This window comes from Caretta caretta, chromosome 6, assembly GCF_965140235.1.
Source record: "Caretta caretta isolate rCarCar2 chromosome 6, rCarCar1.hap1, whole genome shotgun sequence".
Classification (NCBI taxonomy): domain Eukaryota; kingdom Metazoa; phylum Chordata; order Testudines; family Cheloniidae; genus Caretta; species Caretta caretta.
This window is the reverse complement of record NC_134211.1, coordinates 7,729,156-7,748,341: the sequence shown is the minus strand read 5'-3', so window position 1 is coordinate 7,748,341 and position 19,186 is coordinate 7,729,156. Positions and strand designations below refer to the sequence as shown.

The 19,186-nt window shown below is 44.5% G+C and overlaps 1 pseudogene; it reads right to left on the bottom strand.

The window, feature by feature from the left end:
* Positions 1-18,033: 18,033 nt before the first annotated feature.
* On the bottom strand, positions 18,034-18,970 carry LOC125629847 (olfactory receptor 5W2-like; annotated as a pseudogene).
* Between the last annotated feature and the right edge of the window lie 216 nt (positions 18,971-19,186).

Genomic DNA, 19,186 nt, shown 5'->3' with positions numbered 1-19,186 from the left:
CCATGTCCTCATCATTCACGTTACCGCGCTGACGTCGCCTACTCGCCCGGTATCGCTTTGCCAGGTTCTGGTGCTGCATATACTGCTGGATAATGCGTGTGATGTTTAATGTGCTCCTAATTGCTGAAGTGATCTGAGCGGGCTCCATGCTTGCCGTGGTGTGGCATCTGCACAGAAAAAAGGCGCGGAACGATTGTCTGCCATTGCCCTGACGGAGGGAGGGGCGACTGACGACATGGCTTACAGGGTTGGCTTACAGAGAATTAAAATCAACAAAGGGGGTGGCTTTGCGAGAAACTGAATGGCCCCATCAAGGATAGAACTCAAAACCTCAAGGATAGTACTCAAAACTGGGTTTGGCAGGCTGTTGATTTCACAGAAGGAAGGAGGGAGGGAGGAGAAAATGAATACAAAACAAATCTGGTCTATTTCTTGTTTTGAGCCACTTCATCTATCTTTATACATCTTGCTAGCAGGAGACTGTGCAGTACGACCACTAACCGTCATCATCTCCTGGGTGCTCGGCAGAAGACGGTGCAGTATGACGACTAGCCATCATCTTCTGCTGGCTGGAGGTTAAAAGGCAGTGCACTGCCTGTAGGACTGAATCGCCATGAGACGAAACTTAAAAGGGAAATGACCTGGCTGAGTCACTCCCATGTTTGCCCAGGCGCCCGATTAAAAGAGCACCCAGGACTACGTCGATGAAGTCTACCAGTCATACTGCACTGTCTGCTGCCAAAAGGCAATAAACTGCTGCTGTGTAGCAATGTAGTACCATGTCTGCCAACACCCAGGAGACATACGGTGATGGTTAGCTGAGCGGGCTCCATGCTTGCCGTGGTATGGCGTCTGCACAGGTAACTCAAGAAAAAAGGCGCAAAACGATTGTCTGCCCTTGCTTTCACGGAGGGAGGGAGGGAACGGGGGCCTGACGATATGTACCCAGAACCACCCGTGACAATGTTTTAGCCCCATCAGGCACTGGGATTTCTACCCAGAATTCAGATGGGTGGCGGAGACTGCGGGAACTGTGGGATAGCCACCCACAGTGCAATGCTCTGGAAGTCGACGGTTGCCTCGGTACTGTGGACACACTCCGCCAACTACATGCACTTAGAGCACTTGTGTGGGGACACACACAATCAACTGTATAAAATTGCTTTCTACAAAAACGACTTCTATAAATTTGACTTAATTTTGTAGTGTAGACATACCCTTAGAGGATAAATTTCAACATTTCTGAACATATTTACTTAACAAAAGAAGGAAAGAGCTTTACCAAGGGAGGGAGAAGAGTAACTGTAAAAGGAGAGAAAAATAGCTTTAATAGGAAGGGGGCAAACTTCCCCATCCATTCAGGGAATGTCTATACTAAGTCCATTACATTGACTCAGCTATGGTGTGCAGCAGCACCATAGTGTAGATGCTTTCCACATTCATGAAAGGGTTTTTCCTTCGATGTAGTTAATCCACGTCTCCGAGAGGCAGTCTCTAGGTCAATGGAAAAAATACACTGAGGGTCAGTACAAGCTAACTGCCTCGCACAGGGTGTGAAAAGTTTCCCTGCCCTGTGTGATGGAGTCTGTTGCTCTATTTTTAAGCATAAACCAGGCCTCAGAAAAGCTGTTGATGGCAAAGACCTGTTGGGAAATCTAGTCCTATCTCCCTGCCAGGGCAGCAGAATCACAGTATAGAATCATAGAATCACAGAATATCAGGGTTGGAAGGGACCTCAGGAGGTCATCTAGTCCAACTCCCTGCTCAAAGCAGGACCGATCCCCAACTAAATCATCCCAGCTTCAGTTCTTTTTGTTCAGGTGAGTTGGAAATATTCCAGCTGTCCCTGATTCCCAGTAGAGATTATTCTGCATTCTGATTAAGCTCAGTGTCAGGCTGTGTGTGTGTAGTGGACACTCTGTCTGTGTGTGTGTTTGGTTTGCAGTGAGCACTATGTGTGTGCATGTGGTGGGGGGCACAATGGAGCTGAATGTCAATTGGAGGCAGGTGTGTGTCCCTTGCCCTGCCCACTGATCAGGCTGCCGTCCCCCCTCCTCCCAGTGCAGGGCTCCTTGTGAGATCATGGAATAATAGGACTGGAAGGGACCTCGAGAGGTCATCTATTCCCCTCCCCTGCACTCACAGCACGACTGAGTATTATCTAGACCATCCCTGACAGGTTTTTGTCTAACCCGCTCTTAAAAATCTCCAATGGTGGCAATTCCACAACCTTACTGGGAAAATTATACCAGTGATTAGCTACCCTCATTGTTGGGATGTATTTCCTTATGTGCAACCTGAACCGCCCTTTGTGCAATTGAAGTCCATTGGTTCTTGTGCTTTCCTACCCCCGACTTCCACCCCTACCCACACATTGTTTTGCAATTTTATTCCTTACCTCTGTGTGAAAGGTTTGGTCACAGAAACCCCTATGGAACTGCCATCCGATGTCCTGAGACGTGAAGTTGAACATCTATCCCTCTAGGTGGATGCCCCTGGACACCAGCTTATGAAATCATTCTCTTTTTCTTGCCCTGTGAGTCTTCCCCAGGTTTTGTCCGCTGATCTCAGTTGGGGCCTGCAGACCTTGTTGGCATATCAACAAATTAATAATGATAATAATACAAGAATGAACAATACTACCATGAGCTCTGTGAAATTACAATGCAATGGGCTGGGAATTGAATTCACCTGATTCCACTCCCCATCATTAAACCAGTACAGAGTTAAATAGATTCAAAAATTGGTTAAGAGTTTATTCATTGCTTTCTTCAGGGCGTCCTTCACCTTCGTGTTCCTCAGGCTGTAGATGAAGGGGTTCAACATGGGGATAACCAGCGAGTAAACCACGGAGACTATTTTGTCAGTGTCCATGGAATAGCTGGAGGTGGGATGTAAATACAGGAGGACCTGTAGCTCCGGATGTTCTGTCAGTCCTGAGAGAATGAACTCAGTCACCTCCGTGTGATTTCCCTCTTCCATCTCCTCTCAACATAGATCAGGCTGCTACAGAAATATGGGCAGATGGTGGTGCGAAAAACCTCTCCCTTCTCTGTAATGAAGTAAGTGAAGATAAATGGAGATCAGTTTCTCAATGGGCATCAGTAGCCGCTCCGGGAAGGGCTTATCCACAGAGCCAGATGTTCACAGCTGGTCATTCCAGGTGTTCGATAAAATGCAGGTGCTGTGCAAATACAATGACATGCAGGTTAATCATGCTGCACACACAAACACTCTTGTTCACTAATCCGAGCAGCAAGTAGTGACTCTTCTGTGAGAGAATCAGGGTGAAAATCATCCCAGTCTGATGAGATTATTTACTAACTGTGCTAATTATGCTTTTTGGCATTTACTTGAGCCTGCATGAAAACCCAGAGACAGAATGGGAAGCCCTGGCTTCAGTGACTATGTTATTACCTGTCACCTGTAAAGGGTTAAGAAGCTAAAGGTAACCTCGCTGGCACCTGACCAAAATGACGAATGAGGAGACAAGATACTTTCAAAAGCTGGGAGGAGGGAGAGAAACAAAGGGTCTGTGTGTCAGTCTATATTCTGTCTTGGCCGGGGATAGACCAGGAATGGAGTCTTAGAACTTTTAGTAAGTAATCTAGCTAGGTACGTGTTAGATTATGATTTCTTTAAATGGCTGAGAAAAGAACTGTGCTGAATAGAATAACTATTTCTGTCTGTGTATCTTTTTTGTAACTTAAGGTTTTGCCTAGAGGGGTTTTCTGTGTTTTTGAATCTAATTACCCTGTAAGGTATCTACCATCCTGATTTTACAGGGGGGATTTCTTTATTTCTATTTACTTCTATTTCTATTAAAAGTCTTCTTGTAAGAAAACTGAATGCTTTTTCATTGTTCTCAGATCCAAGGGTTTGGGTCTGTGGTCACCTATGCAAATTGGTGAGGCTTTTTATCCAACATTTCCCAGGAAAGGGGGGGGGGGTGCAAGTGTTGGGAGGATTGTTCATTGTTCTTAAGATCCAAGGGTCTGGGTCTGTAGTCACGTAGGCAAATTGGTGAGGCTTTTTACCAAACCTTGTCCAGGAAGTGGGGTGCAAGGTTTTGGGAAGTATTTTGGGGGGAAAGACGCATCCAAACAGCTCTTCCCCAGTAACCAGTATTAGTTTGGTGGTGGTAGCGGCCAATCCAAGGACGACGGGTGGAATATTTTGTACCTTGGGGAAGTTTTGACCTAAGCTGGTAAAGATAAGCTTAGGAGGTTTTTCATGCAGGTCCCCACATCTGTACCCTAGAGTTCAGAGTGGGGGAGGAACCTTGACAAAGTGGAATACAGTCACCTCAGTTTTGTATCATGTTAAAATGACTTCACGGGAGAGACAGCAATCCAGGCCAGCTGATGCTCTGCCCATACATGTTCCATTTCCATCGGTTCTTGTGCTCTCCTCCCCCCTCCCTACCCACACATACCCACATTGTTTTGCCATTTTATTCCTAAATTCGGTGTGAAGGGTTGGGTCACAGAAACCCATTTGGAACTGCCACAAGATGTCCAGAGACACGAAGTTGAACATCTCACCCTCTAGGTGGATGCCCCTAGTCAGCAGCTTATAGAAACATTCTCCCTTCTGAACCTGTGAGTCTTCCTCAGGTTTTCTCCACTGATCTCAGTTGGGGACTGCAGACCTTGTTCTTATAGAAACAAATTAATAATAATAACAATACAATAATGAACAAATGAACAATACTCCCAGGGGCTCTGCAGAATTACTTTGTAATGGGCTGGGAAATTGAATTCACCTATATTCACTCCCCACCACTAAACCAGTACTGAGTTAATCAGATTCAAGAATTGGTTAGCAGTTTATTCATTGCTTTCCTCAGGGCATCCTTCACCTCCATGTTCCTCAGGCTGTAGATGAGGGGGTTCAACATGGGGATCACCAGCGTGTAAAACACTGAGGTCACTTTGTCTCTGTCCATGGAATAGCTGGAGGTTGGACGTAAATACATGAAGAGGAGGGTGCCAAAAAACAGGACCACAGAGGTTAAGTGGAAAGAGCAGGTGGAGAAGACTTTGTGGGAGGATGTCACAGAAGAAATGATTGATGAAGTTGCAGCTGCAAAATGACAGCCGAAATGTACAACACGTGTATATCATTGAATCCACCACCCCCATAGCGTACACCCCAATCACTAGCTGTTTACAAAGGCGCCTGGACATGGTAACCATATAGAGCAGTGGGTTACAGATGGCCACATAATGGTCATACGCCATCACAGCCAGCAAGAGGCACTCAACATCTGAAAAAACGATAGAGAAAGTAGTGTAAGAAATGCTTTTCCTCTTGGCTAATAAATTCAGCAGCATTTTAGGGGAAATTATCAAGGAAATGCAGAGGTCACAAAAAGACAAATTACTGAGGAAAAAGTACATGGGAGTATGGAGTTGGGGATCAACCCAGATTAACAAGATCATCCCCCCATTCCCCACAAGGGTGACACCATTAATCAATAGGAACACCGCAAAGAGGGGGACCTGCAGCTCCAGACGATCTGTCAGTCCTGAGAGAATGAACTCTGTCGCCTCCGCGTGATTTCCGTCTTCCATCTCCTCCGCACAGAGATCAGGCTGCTACAGAGATGTGGGCAGGTGGATGGTGCAGAAAAGCTGTCCCTTCTCTGTAATGAAGTAAGTGAAGATAAATGGAGATAAGTTTCTCAATGGACATCAATACCCGCTCTGGAAAGGGCTTTGTACACAGATCCAGAAGTTCACAGCTGGTCATTCCAGGTGTTTGATAAAATGCAGACACTGTCCAAACGGAATAACACGCAGGTTAATCATGCCCCCCACACAAACACTCCTGTTCACTACTCCAAACAGAAAACTGTGACTTGTGACTCTGCTGCGAGAGAATCAGTCTGAAGGGATTATTCCGTAGCTAAAGAAGGGGTGAGAGTAAAGGAGTGTCAATCTTTCCACCCTTTTTCAGCAAGGGGACCTCTATGGCTTGGCATGTCGGTTTGGGTTAAAGTTCCTCACTGTGCTAATTAAGCTGTTTGGCATTTACTTGTGCGTGTAAGAAAACCCAGAGTCATCATAGGAAGCCCTGGCTTCAGTGACTAGGTAATTGTCATTTTTTTCCTACCCAGCAGTTCGCTCCTTTAGCTGAAGGGGTCGGAGTTGGGGCTGAGGCTTTTGGTGCTGGAGGTCTGGAATTCAATAGCTGCTATCCACATGGTGTCTGCGTGTGTGTCTGTGTGACTGTAATTTAGGACAATAACATGTACCTGCTTAGAAGAGAGAGAGAGAGGTGTGTTGATGTTTCCTCATCAAAAGAAACTGCCATTTAGGAGCATTCAGGAAGTTTTATACTGAGATGTTTGATCTATGGGACATGATTCCTGAAGCAACTGGGAATCCCTGAGCTCAGAGAGACACAACACTGAATTAATGCATTCAGTGAACCAAAGCTACCCTCAATGTAGTTGGTGGCCTGGAGATTAATTTGACGTACTCTTTCTTACTGTGTTATTAAAGGATGCAATTTCTACCAGAGTTACAGAGTATGAGGTTTGGGGTATATTTAATCCTGCTGTTTTCAGTGCAAGCTGTGTTCTGTGAAGAGCTGATCCACAGAGGTTTTCTCTCTGTGTGTGTAGACCAAAATCTTTTAGCTAAAAACTTAATATTTTGACTCAAAAGTACCACGGGGGTTCCTCAGGAACCACACACTACCAATCTCTTCCATGGCTTCCAGGCTAGACTACATCCACCATGATGCATGATGGTCTCTGCTCTTGCTGAAGTGCTCTGGAACATCACCAGAGTCCCACAGCCATGGTTTAGGCAGGAAGCATGTTTGGTATTTTGATGGAAATCTTATAATTTACGGGGAAAAGATAATTTATTGGAAAAAAAATAATTGATTCACTGCATCTGAGGGGATAAAGGAAGCAGCCATTGGATTGGGGGATGGCTCCTGACCTAAGACGTTTGGCTAGTGGGACTTCTGAGAGCATGTGGTGAGGAAGCTTTTCCTTTTCCTTTTCCTTTGAATTTAACATCATTTTTTAACTTAGGAAGAAGTTGCATTCTAGCTTTATTTTTCTTGAAACCATCTCTGACTTCTATGCCTCCTTATTTGCACTCAAAATCTATCTTTGTAGTAAATAAACTTTTTTTAATGTTTTATCTAATCCAGTTTGTTTAAATAGAAGTGTCTGAGAAGCTAAGTTGCAGGCATGTTAGTGAATTAATTAAATAATGGATAGTGTAGCTTGTATTGTCCAGGAGAGGACTGGATAGCTCAGGAGACACATTTCTGGAGGGAAATCAAAGAGTGGGGAGTGTGTTGGGGTCACCCTGCAGTATAACCAAGGGTGGTGAGAGTCTGAGTGTAACCCAACTATTCCTGGCCAGGTTGCCGTTACACACACATGCCTCGGGTGTGATTTCCATGCTTCACGGTTGTTTGTGAGTGGCCAAGGTGGAAGCCACTTCAGCAAGGCATTGCAAGGTTACAGGAAGGTGTGACACAGCTGCTGATTAGTCTGAGTTGGACCCTGGTATGTCACAGCCACCAACCTAGAAAATACCCCAGTAACACGAAAGGTGCGGTGCTGACTGACAGCAGTGTTCAATTGACATGAAAGTGTAGGTCCCCCAAGAGATGGGCCCATGCACTGATCCATGGCTGCAGATGCACAAGGACATTGTGGTCGTCACCTCTCCACAAGGAGCTCCAAGGCAGGCCCAGTAATGACTGTTCCCTTCTTCACTATGGTTTCAGAAATTATCCCACAAGGGTGTGCAGGCTTGGCTGGCATTATAAGTGCTCCAGGGAATGTTGGTGCCCCCTTCTCCTAAGTGTTGCCAACCTGTGAGGCATTGCAGGGTCAATTGTATTCGGAGGAAAAATTGATGATCCAAGTCAGCTATATTCTTTTGTATAATCTGTGTGGGAGGGGTTACAAAGAATGTATACAAAAGTCCTGCTTCCCTGAACACACTAGAAACAATCAAAACCCAGCAATCTCTGTATCCAAAGTCTGTCACCCCAGTCTGTGCCCAGGAAACACTATATCCCTACTTCCTCTAAGAGTCATGCTCATAATTCCTCCTCCTGTTTTCTGTGCCTCCGGTGACTCACAGGTGCCTGGGGCAGTCCTCACTGAGGCCCAGAAGCATGAACTGCCTGTTATGGAGTGGAAGAGACAAAATCCACCAGCAGCTGGCCCCACTTCCCCAAAATACACAAATTGGAGCAACAATGTCTGCGGTATGATGAGTCCACTGATATTGCTGAATATTTCTTCATGTCTGTGCATCCTCCATACAATTCCTGACAATCAAAAAATGACCACATTGGTCATAAAATTGACTGAAAGAGCTCTGGACATATTCAATAAGATGCGTATTGATGATGCTTCAAACTATGGTAAATTTAAGAAACTGGATTTGAAACAGGTTCAGATTACATCTGAAACCTTCAGTGTTAAATTCAGGAGTCTTAAGCGGGGATCTCGATTGAGTAATGTGGCTTATGTAAATGAACTGAGAGATTTGTTCGTTAAGTGGGTAAGGGGAAAAGGCATTAGAAGCTTGGAAGAAATGTGTGATTTGGCTACAGAGAAACAGTTCCTGAATATGTGCAGTGATGATGTAAAACAGTATTTGTGGGACAAAAAGTTGGATGCAATGAGTGGATTGGCTAAGTTTGCAGACTCTTTTGACCCGTCACAAGCTGCAATTAAACATAAACCAATGCCAGAGGTGTCCAGGGTTTGTGGAAAACAGAATCACCGTTTTACCCCAGGGAAAAAGGAGGCTGGGCATTCACCTCCCCATTCCCCTGTTACTCCTCCCAAATCTCCTGTACAAGCAGAGGAGCCCAAGAGGTGCTCAGATTGTAAGTCCACTGAGCACCTGAGGAATAAATGTCCTTTGCTGAGTGGGAACAGGCAGCAGGTAACACATGAAGCTGCTGCTTCTCAGAGCCAGGCTGCTGCCTCTTTCCACACAGGATTTGTAAAGGTGGCTTCTAAACAACCAAGCAGTGAGCATATGCATGCTGTTAAACTGAATGGAAAGTACTCCTGGGATTAAGGGACACGGGTGCAGAGTTTTCTGTGGTCAGGAGGGACCTGATCCAGGAGAAGAATTTGTTTCCTTGGAAAATGGCAGAACCAGAGAGGAGCCCAGGGAGGGAAGTCCAGATGGAAGCTGAGGGGGGATCGGAGAGTCTGCCCACATCTTGAAGAGAGACTGTGCACCCTCCATACAATTCCTAACAATCAAAATATGACCACATTGGTTACAAAATTGACGGAAAGAGCTCTGGACATATTCATTAAGATTCCTATTGATGATTCTTGTTGATGATGCTTCAAACTATGGTAAATTTAAGGAACTGGTTTTGAAACAGTTTCATATGACACATGAAACCTACAGGGTTAAATTCAGGAGTCTTAAGTGGGGATCTTGATTGAGTAATATAACTTATGTAAATGAAATGAAAGATGTGTTAGATAAGTGGGTGACGGGGAGAAGGCATTACAAGCTTGGAAGAAATGTGTGATTTGGTTACTCAGGAACAATTCCTGAATATGTGCAGTGATGATGTAAAACAGTATTTGTGGCATGCTATGGAAAGAAGGGGCAGACATCCCAAGGCATCTCTCTCTCTCTCTGCCCATTGATTCAGTGCATCTGAAAGGAGAAAGGAAGCAGCCATAGGGCTGGGGGAGGGGTTCTGACCTAAGAAGTTTGGTCAGTAAGACTGCTGAAAGCATGTCGTGAGGAAACTTTTGCTTTGAATTTCATATCATTTGTTAACTTAGCCCCAAGTTGCATTCTAGCTTAATTTTTCTTGAAACCACGTCTGACTTCTATGACTCCTTATTTTCACTCACTGAAAATCTATCTTTGTGGTCAATAAACTTTGTTTTTTTGTTTGATCGAATCCAGTGTGTTTAAATAGAAGTGTCTGAGAAGCTAAGTGGCAGGCACATTAGTGCTATTAAAGAAAGATCTGCAGAAGATGCTGCAAAATATCTCCGAGCATCCCAGCTCTGTCCCGATTATTCTTCTCTTAATTTTATTTATTTCCTATCGTTTATAATCCGTGAAATAGACTTTAGGAATAAAACAGCAAAGTAACGTCTGGGGGGCGGGGGCAGGATAGGACAAGAACCGATGGATTTCAATTGCAGAAAGGGCGGTTTAGGTTGGACATTAGGAAAAACATCCCAACAGTGAGGGTGGCTAAGCACTGGAATAACTTGCCTAGGAAGGTTGTGGAATCTCCCCCATTGGAGATTTTTAAGAGCATTTTAGACAAACACCTGTTAGGGACGGTCTAGGTAATACATAGTGCTGCCATGAGTGCATGGGAGGGGAATAGATGACCTCTCGAGGTCCCTTCCTGTCCTATGATTCTATGATCTTACAAGCAGCCCTGCACTGGGAGGAGGGGGTCACCAGAGTGAGCTGTGGGCAGGGAAAGGGAAATGTACCTGCTTCCACTTGACATTCAGCTCCACTGTACCCCCCAACACATGCTCACACATAGTGCCCAGTAAACACACACAGAGAGTGTGCACTACACACAACACACACAATGCCCACTTCATACAACACACACAGTTACAACTCTTCTCCAAAGACACACACACAGCCTGACAGTGAGCTCAATCAGAATGCAGAATAATCTTGACTGGGAAGCTGGGACAGCTGCAATATTTCCAACTTGCCTGAGCAAAAAGAACTGAAGAGGATACTGCTGAAATAGCAGGGAGATAAGACTAGATTTTCCAACTGGTCTTTTCCATTGGCAGCTTCTCTGAGGCCTGGTTTATGCTTAAAAATTTGATGAACAGAGCTCTGTCGCACAGGGTGGTGAGATTTTTCTCACCCTGTCCGAGGCAGTTAGCTTGTACTGACCCTCAGTGTCATTCTTCCATTGACCTAGCTCCTGCCTCTCGGAGACATGGATTAACTATATTGAAGGAAAAACCCTTCCATCAATGTGGAAAGCATCTACACTGTGGAACTGCTGCACACCATAGCTGAATCGATGTAATGGCCTTAGTATAGACATTCCCTGACTCGATGGGGGAGTTTTCCCCCTTCCTCTTAAAGCTATTTTTCTCTCCTTTTCCAATCACTCTTCGTAAATATGTTCAGAAAAGTTGACATTTCTCCTCTTAGAATAATTCCTTAGTTTCCCTCCCATGAAGGGCTCACTCTCATTTCAATTAATGGCTGAAATGCTCTGAAACTGACTTGTTTGCCCATGACTCCGTGGTACCTCTTTGTATTCCCTCCCTTCACTTACAATGAGTTGAGGACGGAAGCAGTACTTGCTCAGAACCCTGAAATCAGAACCGTAAAATCAGAGTTGAATCTATCCCTGTTTGCAAACCACACCAAAGTTTTCCTTAGTACCTCTGGAGCTGCTTTCTGGGATGACTTTGTGATTTGCTCCCCGGAGCATCTTTGCTCCCAGGACAAAAAGTGTGCTGTGCAATTAATGTTGTTGCCGTGTCTTTCCTTCTGGAAATGGAACACACAGGGACAGCGAATCACCTGGTCTCGATTGCTATCTCTCCCGTGAGGCCTTTTCAATATTATATTAAACTGAGGTGACTGTATTCCCCTTCATGTGTTGTTCATTGGTGGTTAGCACTGAAGATCTCTGCAGCATCTCTGCAGCTGCTTCAACAAAGTATCTTCAAGCATGTCACCCCGTCCCTCCCTCCTGTCATCTGGTGTGCTGTTTTCCCTGCCAGCTTGGGCCTCCAGAACCCTGCCTTTTAGAGCCAGACACGCTAGCGTGCTGCAACACAGACCAAGGGTCTGGGACACACTCCCAAAACTGCAGATCTAGACTGAAACCAGCTCAGCAGGATACCTGTCTCCAGCACGCAGACACCCAGCTCCCAAAGGGATCTAAACCCCAAATAAATCCATTTTACTATGTATAAAGCTGTTTAATGGTTCTTTAATTAGTTATCCACAGTAGAACAACTTTGAAAGGAGAGATTGAGAGAAACCCAGACTGGAACAGCACATGACTCAGGGGCTGTGATGTTTTTTGGAAATGCAGGAAACCCAAGTGCATAGTGTGTCAGGTTCAGTCACAGAGACCCCCTTTGGGACTGTCAGCTGATGGGCTCTAATTACCTGTGAGCCCATTTTCCCTGCCATTCTCAGCCTCCAGAATCCTGCTTTGTTGAGCCAGACACACCGGTCTGCTGCAACACAGACCCCAGGTCCGGGTCACGCTCCCAAAGCTACAGATCTAGATTGAAAAAAACGTCAGTAGGATACGTGTCTTTAGCACACCGATACCCAGATCTCAATGGGCTCTAAACTCCAAATAAATCCATTTTACTCTGTATAAAGCTTATACAGGGTAAAATGATACATGTTTGCACTTCAAGAAAGATATGCACAACTGTTTGCCTCCCAGATAAAAATTACTCACACTGAGTTTATAAATAATAAAAAAGTGATTTTATTAAGTACAAAAAGTAGGATTTACATGATTTTAAGTTGTAACAGATAGAACAAAGTAAATCACAAAGTAAAATGCACAAGGTTAAGCTTAATAGAGTCAGAAATGAGTTACAAATGTTAACTTCTCACCCTAGTTGATATTTAAGGTAAAATCCTTCTCAGACCAGATGCCTTTTCTTACCTGTGTCTAGCATGTTCTCACCCACCCCTGTGGTTACAGTCCTTATGTTTCCTGGTGCTTGCAGGTATCACTGTGAGGATACCTTAAGCTAGCTGAAGACACTCATTGTTTGCTTCCCCACTTTACACGGAGCTTCCCCAAGATGGGAAAACTTTGTTTGGAATTCCACCCCCCTCAGAAAAAGTACCAGCTTCACATGGAGCTCAGTATCTGGTGACATGGTCACATGAAACTGTAAGACCCCAATCTCCATTCTTCCTGGTTTGTCCCAGATGTACAGAGAAAGGCCTGCAGGTGAACAAAGCCATTCACAGTTTATTGATTCTGAAGCACCTTTAAAGGCTTCCACTTAATATGTCTAAATCAGTAATACAAGTTAATATCCTATTCTCCTAATTCCAGACATAAAAATAATCCATGTAAACAAATAGGATGAACACACTTAATAGAATATAGGCTTTATAATGACATGTTACAAGGGGCACTTAGCATAAAGCATATTCCAGTGATGTCATATTCATATGCATATTTTCATAAAGCATATGGAGTGCAATGTCACAGACAGCTTTGCCCAGCACTGGACAGAAGCGGGAATTGAACCTGGATCTCCCACCTCACAGATGAACACCCCAACTCTTGAGATAAAAATTCCAAAGGGAAGGCCCACCACTGCCTTCTGCAGTGGCTGCATTCTGATCAGCATCTAAATCCTCCCCCCGCACACACACTGTTTTGGGACAAAGCTATTAGGCATATTTGTAACACATTTGTGAATAGTTTCAGGTCAATCCAAATGGTATTATTTTTGACAATAAATGATTAGTCCAGAAGAAATTCACTCATTTCTAGACACTTTTTGTGTCCCAACGCTGTGAAATTACTTAAAGAGACATTTGAAGAGGTAACCAACAAATAAAGTGGAATACAGTCACCTCAGTTTTGTATCATATTAAAATGACCTCCGGGAGAGACAGCGATCCAGGCCAGCTGATTTTCTGGCCCTCTGTGTTCCATTTCCAGAAGGAAAGACACTGCAACAACATTAATTGCATGTGCTGTGCACACCTGTTGTCCTGGGAGCAAAGATAGTCCAGGGAGAAAATCTCAAAGTCATCAAAGTCAAATTTAACCTCTTCTGGCGAAGGAAGCAGCTCCAGAGGTATTAAGGGTAACGTCGGTGTGGTTAGCAAACAGGGAAAGATTCGACTCTATGTCTGATTTTAGGGTTCTGATCAGGTACTGCTTCCGTCCTTCTCAACTCATTGTAAGTGCAGGGAGGAAAAAGAAAGAGGTACCACCAAGTCATGGGCAAAGAAGTCAGTTTCAGAGCATTTCAGCCTTTAATTTAAATGACATTCATGGCAGGGGAAGGAAGGAACGATGCTGAGAGTAAAAATTTCTGAACATATTTACCTATCAAAAGAAGGAAAGAGCTTTACCAAGGCTGGGAGAAGAATGATGGAAAAGGAGAGAAAAATCACTTTAATAGGAAGGGGAAAACTCCCCCATTGATTCAGGGAGCGTCTATACTAAGACTGTTACATTGACTCAGATATGGTGTGCAGCAGCACCGTAGTGTAGATGCTTTCCACGTTGATGGAAGGGTTTTTCCTTCGATGTAGTTAATCCTTGTGTCTGAGAGACAACAGCTAGGTCAATGGAAGAATTACACTGAGGGTCAGTAGAAGCTAACTGCCTCACACAGGATGTGAAAAGTTTCCCTGCCCAGTGTGATGGAGCTCTGTTGATCTATTTTTTAAGCCTAAACCAAGCCTCAGAAAAGATGTCAAGTGAAAAGACCAGTTGGGAAATCTAGTCCTATCTCTCTGCCAGGGCAGCAGAATCTCCTTTCTTTCTTTTTGTTCAGGAGAGTTGGAAATATTCCAGCTGTCCCAGCTTCCCAGTAGAGATTATTCTGCATTCTGATTGAGCTCAGTGTCAGGCTGTGTGTGTGAGTTTGCTGTGCAGTTGGTACTGTATGTGTTGTATGCAGTGGACACTGTGTGTTGTATGTATTTGAACTCTGTGTGTGTGTAGTGGGCATTGTGTGTGTCTGTAGTGCCCCTTCTGTGTGTGTGTATTTGGTATGCATTGGGCACTCTGTGTGCGCATGTGGTGGGGGTACAGTGGAGCTGAATATCAAGTGTGGGCAGGTGTGTGTCCCTTGCCCTACCCACTGCTCTGGCTGGCGTCCCCCCTCCTCCCAGTGCAGGGATCCTTCTGCGATCATAGAATCATAGGAGTGGAAGGGACCTCGAGAGGTCATCTACTCCACTCCCCTGCACTCAAATTACAACTGAGTATTATCTAGACCATCTCTGACAGGTGTTTGTCTAACTTGCTTTTAAAAATCTCCAATGGTGGAGATGCCACAACCTTCCCGATCAAGTTATTCCAGTGCACAGCCACCCTCACTGTTGGGATGTTTTTCCTAATGTCCAACCTAAACCACCCTGCTGCGATTGAAGTCCATTGACTCTTGTGCTATCCTCCCACTGCCCTCCACACACACACACACACACTTTTGCAATTTTATTCCTAATTTTATTCCTAAAACTCTTTGTAACTGGTTGGGTCACAGAAACCCCTTTGGAACTTCCACCTGATGTCCTGAGATGTGAAGGTGAACATTTCACCCTCTGGGTGAATGCCCCTAGCCAACAGCTTATAAAATCAAACTTTCTCTCTGGCCCTGTGATGCTTCCCATGTTTTTCCCACTGATCTCAGTTGGGGCCTGCAGATCTTGTTCTTATAGAAACAAATTAATAATAATAAAAATACAGTAAAGAACAATACTCCCACGGGCTCTACGAAATTACTTCATAATAGGCTGGGAATTGAATTCACCTATTTCCTTCTTTCAATAGGTAAATATGTTCAGAAAAGTTGAAATTTCTCCTCTCAGAATAATTCCTTCCTTCCCCTCCCATGAATGGCTCACTCTCATTTCAATTAAAGGCTGAAGTGTTCTGAAATTGGCTTATTTGCTCATGACTTGGTGGTACCTCTTTGTTTTCCCACCCTTCACTTACAATGAGTTGAGGACGGAAGAAGTACCTTCTCAGAACTCTAAAATCAGAACTGTAAAATCAGAGCTGAATCTTTCCCTGTTTGCTAACGACACCAACGTTACCCTTAGTACCTCTGGAGCTGCTTCCTGGGATGACTTTGAGATTTCCTCCCTGGATCATCATCCTTGTGGAAATGGAACACAGAGGGCCAGAGAATCAGCTGGTCTCGATCGCTGTCTCTCCCATGAGGCCTTTTGAATATAATATGAAACTGAGGTTACTGTACTCCCCTTCATTTCTTGGTCACTGGTGGTTAACTCTGAAGATCTCTGCAGCATCTCCGCAGATGGTGCAAGAAAGTCTCCAAGCATGCCACCCCCCTCCCTCCCTCCTGTCATCTCATGAGCTGTTTCCCCTGCCAGCCTGGGCCTCCAGAACCCTGCCTTGTTGAGCCAGACATGCTAGCCAGCTGAAACACAGACCAAGGATCCGGGCTACACCCCCAAAACTGCATATGTAGACTGAAAACAGCTCAGCGGGATACCAGTCAACAGCAGGCAGACAACCAGCTCTCAAACAGCTCTAAACCCCAGATAAATCCATTTTACTCTGCATAAAGATATACAGGGTGAAATAATACATTTGCCACCTGTATCACTGTAAGAAAGATATGCACAGCTGTTTGCCCACAAGGTAACAATTACTCACACTGAGTTTATAAATAAACAATAGTGATTTTATTAAGTATAAAAAGTCAGATTTAAGTGGGTTTAAGTTGTAAATCACAAAGCAAAGCATGCAAGGCTAAGCTTAATACATTCAGAAATCAGTTAACTTGTCACCCTAGATGTTATTTGATGTAAAGATGCCTTTTCTGACCTAGGTCCAGCCTGTTCTCACCCAGCCCTGTGGTAACAGTCCTTATGTTTCTAGGTGATTGCAGGTATTCTTGGGGTGGGAAGGCCATCTCTTAAACCAGCTGAAAACACTCATTGTTTTCTTCCCCATTTTATATAGAACTTCCCCAAGGTGAGAAACCCTTGTTTGGAATTCCACCCCCCTCAGGAAAAGTACCAGCTTCAAGATGGAGCTCAGTTTCTGGTGACATGGTCACTTGTCATTGTAAGACCCCAATCTCCATTCTTCCTGGATTATCCCACAGGTACACAGGAAGGCTTTCAGGTAAAAAGAGCCATTTACAGTTCATTGATTCTGAAGCACCTTTAATGGCCTCCACTTAATATGTCTAAATCAGTAATACAAGTTAATATCTTATTCTCCTAATTCCAGATGTAAAAATAATCCATGTAAACAAATAGGATGAACACACTTACTAGATTATAAGATTTATAATTATATGTTACATGGGGCACTTAGAATGAAGCATATTCCAGTTTTGTCTTATTGAGAAGCATATTTTCATAAAGCATATGGAGTGCAATGTCACACAGAGCTTTTCCCAGCACTGGAGAGAAGGGGGAAATGAACCCGGATCTCCCACCTCACAGGTGAACACCTCAACTATTGGGGTGAAAATTACAAAGGGAAGGACCACCACTGCCTCCTACAGTGACTGTGCTGTGACCTTTATGAAAATCCTCCCCCCCCCCCCACACACACACATTGTTTGGGGACAAAGCTATTCAGCGTATTTGTAACACATTTGTGAAGAATTTCAGGTCAATCCAAAAGGTATAGTTTTTGACAATAAATGATTAGTCCAGAAGAAATTCACTGATTCTAGCTATCATAGAATATCAGGGTTGGAAGGGACCTCAGAATGTCATCTCGTCCAAACCGCAGCTTAAAGCAGGACCAATCCCCAATTTTTGCCCCAGTCCCTAAATGCCCCCCTCAAGGATTGAATTCACAACCCGGGGTTTACAAGGTCAATGCTCAAACCACTAAGCAATGATCCCCCTGCACGTGCACGCACACACACGCTCACACTCTCTCTCTCTGTCTCCCCCATCTCTCTCTCTTACTTTTGCAATTTTATTCCTAATTTTATTCCTAAACTCTGTGTGATGGGTTGGGTCACAGAAGCCCCTTTCGAACTGCCACCCAATGTCCTGAGACATAAAGTTGAACTTTTCATGGTCTAGGTGGGTGCCCCTAGCCACCAGCTTATAAAATCATTCTCTCTCTTTGGCTCTGTTATGCTTCCCATGTTTCATCCACTGATCTCAGTTGGGGCCAGCAGACCTTGTTGGAATACAAACAAAGTAATAACAAGACAATAATGAACAATATTTCCATGGGCTCTGCGAAATTTATTTGTAATGGGCTGGGAATTCGATTCACATGTTTCCACTCCCCACCACGAAACCAATACAGAGTTAAACAGATTCAAGAATTGGTTAGGAGTTTCTTCATTGAGTTCCTCAGGGCATCCTTCACCTCTGTGTTCCTCAGGCTGTAGATGAAGGGGTTCAACATGGGGATCACCAGCATGTAAAACACTGAGGTCATTTTGTCTCTCTCCATGGAATAGCTGGAGGTGGGACGCATATACATGAAGAGGAAGGTGCCAAAAAACAGGACCACAGCGGTTAAGTGGAAAGTGCAGGTGGAGAAGGCTTTGCGCCGGCCCTCAGCAGAGCGGATCTGCAGGATGGTGGAGATGATATAGACATAGGAGAGGAGGACAGTCACAAAGCTGCTCACTGCAATGGAGCTCATGAAAGCAAACATCACAATCTCATTGATGCGAGTGTCGGAACAGGAGAGCGCCAACAGTGGGGGGACATCACAGAAGAAATGATTGATGATGTTGGAGCTGCAGAATGACAGCCGAAATGTAAAACACGTGTATATCATTGAATCCACAATCCCCACAGTGTACACCCCAGCCACCAGCTGTTTACAATGGTGCCTGGACATGGTGACCATATAGAGCAGCGGGTTACAGATGGCCACAAAACGGTCATACGCCATCACAGCCAGCAAGAGACACTCAACATCTGAAAAAATGATAGAGAGATACATTTGCATAGAGCAAGTAGTGTAAGAAATGCTTTTCCTCTCGGCTAATAAATTCAGCAGCATTTTAGGGGAAATTATCAAGGAAATGCAGAGGTCACAGACACAAATTACTGAGGAAAAAGTACATGGGAGTATGGAGTCGGGGATCAACCCAGATTAACAAGATCATCCCCCCATTCCCCACCAGGGTGACACCATTAATCAATAGGAACACCGCAAAGAGGGGGACCTGCAGCTCCGGACGATCTGTCATTCCTGAGAGAATGAACTCAGTTGCCTCTGAGTGATTTCCCTCTTCCATCTCCTCTGCACAGAGATCAGGCTGCTACAGAGATGTGGGCAGGTGGACGATGCAGAAAAGCTGTCCCTTCTCTGTAATGAAGTAAGTGAAGATAAATGGAGACCAGTTGCTCAATGCATCTGATGAAGTGAGCTGTAGCTCATGAAAGCTTATACTCAAATAAATTGGTTAGTCTCTAAGGTGCCACGAGTTCTCCTTTTCTTTTTGCAAATACAG